Genomic DNA, 4,999 nt, shown 5'->3' with positions numbered 1-4,999 from the left:
CCAATGTACATCTTATATATATTGATTGATGTCTTATGTCTCCCAAAAATGTATAAAACCAAATCGTAACCCTACCACCTTGGGTACATGTTCTCAGGATTTTCTGGGGCTGTTTTGTGAGCCATTAGTCCCTCATGTTTAGCTCAGAATAAACCTCTTCAAATATTTTACAGAGTTTGCCTCTTTTTGTTGATACTACCAATGGTGAAATAGCAAAATGATGACTGTCAATGAGCCAGAAAGCTCATCATACTCCCAGACATTGAATCTGCCAGCACCTTGATCTTAGACTTGCCAGCCTTCACAGCTATGAGAAATAAATTACTGTTACTTGTAATCCACCTGGCTCATAATATTTTGCTATAGCAGCCTGAATAGAATAAGCCATGAATCACGTTATCTTTATTCAACAAATAAGTAGGCATTTGTCCAATTTTTAATTCAAGGAGCTTCTAAATTAGCGAGAGGGCAGTTGAAAAGTCATTAGTGATCTACTCCTATACTCACCAATCCACAAAAACATTTTTTTATAACCATTCAAATATTAACTTTCCCAGCATTAATATTACTGGGAACAAGATACATTTGATACCAGCTGAGCATTGTAACATAGGAAGTTCATTTTAAAAAGTGGTCCAGCATTTAAAATTCCATGTATCTAAGTCATCAGTGGATAAATCCTCTGAAGATATTCACTAAATTATTGTATAGATATTTAAACTGTGAGGTTGAGTAATGAAGAATAACACAAGTTTTCACAGCAAACTCCTCCCCTTGCTCCCCTTCTGACAAATAAATTTACTAGAATAAAATTAATGTGAGCATTATCAAGAACAATTCAAAGATTTTATCTCTTGGTCAATATTGCCTTTGATTGTTACAAATAATAATATCAATGAATAAACAGAAAAAGAGATAAAACAGACAAAGGGAGATGAACTAAGGCTCCAGGAAGGGATGATTGTCACAATAATGAAAATGAGATCATGCTATAATCATACAATTTACTATAAAATTATATAAAAGTATTAGAAAAAACATTTCTTGGTATGTTCATAGGGAGGTGACAAAACGTCTTATTGCAATAGGATCAATACATCGACAATAATTGTTATTTTAAAAATACAAGAAGGTAAATTACAAACAGCTGAATAAGTATTTTGATATGTATTTTATAGAGGCATGATAATAAATGCAAAAACAAATAATATATTGTCCAATCAAAGGAACAATAGAAGTAGAATTGAAAATTAAATAGGTCAAAATAGTCATTGAAGGAAGTTGAAAATAAATGAAATTTTAGAAGAGTAAAATAGTGTTTAAAAAAGGCAAATCTTCACAGGATAGTTTAATAAGAACAGAAATAATAAAAGAAAATAATACACATATAATAATACATATGTAAAAAACTCAAACAATCTTTATATTATAATTTTTATTGATTGGAAGAATACAGGTCATAAAAACTTAATTCTCAGACTAGAAGAAATAACCTAAAAATAATCAAACAAAATTTTTCTTAATAAAAGTTTGGTTATATATATGAAGAAGAAAATAATGTTGTTTGCATCTAGTGCTTTTTATTTTTCTTTAGCAGTAAAATACTATTTTACTGAACTTTGCATATGTATTCAGGCCAAACAATAAAAAAGGAAAAAAGTAAGTAATGATATTTGAGCATTATATTAATGTATTTTTTGGAAGAAAGAAAAGCCAGTTCATCTAGTTTAACACATAATGTATAACATCTAAATAAATCTCGGAAAAAAACCATTTAAATTAACTACAATATTTTATTAGCATTGAGCCATATTTCCTTTATTTGCCAAGAAATAAAATCAGGCTAGATTCACTCACATTAAATGTCAGACAGCAATGTGATAGCATCTTTTGAATACTGAAAGAATTCTAAAGTAAGAATGTTATACTCAGGGGAATAGTCACCCATGTAGAAAATCAGACACAAGGCATTTCCAAATAAACAGAAAGTCAGATAATGTACTGCTCTTGATCACTTTCATTTCTTCTTCCTGTTGCACACATACAGTGTTAAGTAACTTGCAACCAATAGATAAATACATCCAAACAAATGATACAAATGATAAAGTGAAAACATAATGATAAAGTACACTTTAAATGACTTGTCTTAGGAAAGAAGATATGGAGTATCTAACATTTAGTAAACATGATAGTTATCTAACACTTCAAATTGTATTGAAAGGTATTTGGAAATTGCAAAAACCTAAAGATATCCTTATACTATAGAGGAGAAAATAAAAAGATACTGCTCTTGTTTGACAAGAATGGTTAATCTTAAATGTATGTTTTACACATGTAACAATGATAAAATTAAAAGCATTATGTATAATGATAATTTCTGAGGAAATAAAAGCAGAACAATATAGTCTAAACAATAAAAAGCACACCAACTAAATTTATTTTTAGTACTAAATAAATGACATAGAGAAAAAAAGACCACTATGAGAACAAAAAATCATGCGTTCTGAAACTTATACATTTTAAAAATATATATAGTTGTGTAAAACAGGTCTAATCACATTTTTTTATAGAATAAATAAATTTAAAACAAAATGTGTTAATATTTTTAATAAAGAAAATGAATGAGCATATGTCAGGCATTCTAAATATAACAACATATTCAACAAGAGATGTGTATATAAATATTCATGGCTGCCTTGTTTGTAACATTAGAAAGAAAAAAGATGTCATCCAAACTTCTATTAAAAAAAGAATAACTATATTTACTATGGTGCAATTAAGCAAGAAAATACTATATATATATATATATATATATATATATATATATATATATATTTTTTTTTTTTTTTTTTTTTTTTTTTTTTTTAAAGTAAAGACAAATATGCCGGGCGTAGTGGCTCATACCTGTAATCCCAGCACTTTGGGAGGCCGAGGCGGGCGCATCACGAGGTCAGGAGATTGAGATCATCCTGGCCAACATGGTGAAACCCCATCTCTAATAAAATACAAAAAAAAAAAAAAAATCAGCTGAGCATGGTGGCAGGTGCCCATAGTCCCAGCTACTCAGGAGGCTGAGGCAGGAGAATTGCTTGAACCCAGGAGGCAGAGGTTGCAGTGAGCCAAGGTCGTGCCACTGCACTCCAGCCTGGCAACAGAGTGAGACTCCATCTAAAAAAAAAGAAAATTAAAGTAAATGAATTAAATTACCTCCCACTGTGTCCTTTCCATAACATGTGGGGATTATGGGAACTACAATTCAAGAGGGTGGGGACACAGCCAATCCATATCATACATATGCATAATAATATTAAAAATGGAGAAAAAAAGCTAAAAGCAAACCCATGGTAATAGCCCTGTGGAATGAGAGAGATAAGCACTTGGGTAACAGTACTCCACAAGGAATTTCATTTTTTTTAGATTTATCTTTTTCTTACTTATTAAAATATATTTTACTTAATTGCATCTAGCATGAAGAAGCATATCTTTTGATGTAATCATAATGCAAAATTATTCTTTTCTTGTCATACTTTAATTTTAGTAAATTTCCCCTCTTTCTCCTCCCCTACCCCATAGTAGTTTTTCCAGGGCAAGTTACATTAATTTTCCATTAATCTTAGATAGTAGACATCGCTGAAGAATCTTTATGTTGTAGCACAGTCTCAGTATACAAATTAAAACCTCCATGCTGCATGCTTCGTTCAATCTTTACTTCCAGATAAGTCTATTCCTTTTGCTAAGTTGATTTGGGTGACCACCTTTTATCTGGAAAAGGTTTTTGGTTGGTTTGGCTTTTTCTCCTAGTTTCACTCAATCTCAATTTCCTACTTACAACAATTTTTCCCTACAGAGTGAAATGAAGGAGGCTTTAGGGGACTGGACACTTATTAAATGGATGAGTCTTTTCATTGTTTCTAGGTCTCAAAGACAGTTTAAACTCCTGCTCCCTTTAGTGGGAAACTCTGTGTGTGTGTGTGTGTGTGTGTGTGTGTGTGTTTTTGTTTATGTCTTTTAATTTTTTTTTTTAATTTTCACTTTTGGAGATACTGATATCATTGAGACTTGTCAACACTATACCATAACGTAGGCAAATCATATTTTCCTTTATAACATTCCCTAAGATATGCTACACCAGTGTCTACTCTATGAGAACTCTTATTTTGGAAATCACCTTACCACCAGCACAGCCCCTTTGATACAACATCCTTTTTTAAATGACCCTAAGTAAATACTTCTACTACAAGTTTCACACATATTTTGGGGATTTACTTATCTTAGGTCAAGCTTGAAGAGACTATGTGCTTTTAATCTTTCCTTCTCTTTCCTACTGCTGAAACACCTGGCCAAGTTTTTTCTTGTCCAATGTTTTTCCAGGTTTGTGTTCAAAACTAGCCCATTCTCTCTATAAATACAAGCATCATATATGAAGTATTCTCTGCAGTTGTTTGAAGGACCCCTCACTGTAAGCACTACTTTCCCACCATGAAGGAGGAATTAGGATTATGGCAGAGATTTCTCCTAAGAAATAGTCCTGAATTTTCCTGAATTTTATTCTCTGCCCTCTGCTGTACTTTTTATGCTCTTGATCTATCTGAGAATTCTAAGAATTATGAAATTAGTTTTTATTAATTTTAGTTGTAAATTCTACATGAGTATAATTTTTATACTCACTTTGGTATCTGATATCGATCGTATTCATGCTGCATTCAAAAGTGAAGCAAAAAGGGTACCATTTAAAAATTCTATTGCATTTCATGTATGCTGATGTTATATTAGTTTTTATTCCTATTGTATCAAATTACAACAAATTTAGTGGCTTAAAAATAACAAGTTTATTATTTTATAGTTCTTATAGGTCAGAAATCTCACATGGGTCTCACTGGACTAAAACCAAGAGCAAGGCTGTATTCTTCCCTTGGAGCTATTGGAGAAAATGTATTTTCTTGCTCATTCAAGTCGTTGAAAGAATTCAATTCCCTCTGATTACAGAACTGAGTTCATA

The sequence above is a fragment of the Symphalangus syndactylus genome, chromosome 15 (genome assembly GCF_028878055.3).
Source record: "Symphalangus syndactylus isolate Jambi chromosome 15, NHGRI_mSymSyn1-v2.1_pri, whole genome shotgun sequence".
In the NCBI taxonomy this organism is placed as follows: domain Eukaryota; kingdom Metazoa; phylum Chordata; class Mammalia; order Primates; family Hylobatidae; genus Symphalangus; species Symphalangus syndactylus.
Note: the sequence above shows the minus strand (reverse complement) of the source record.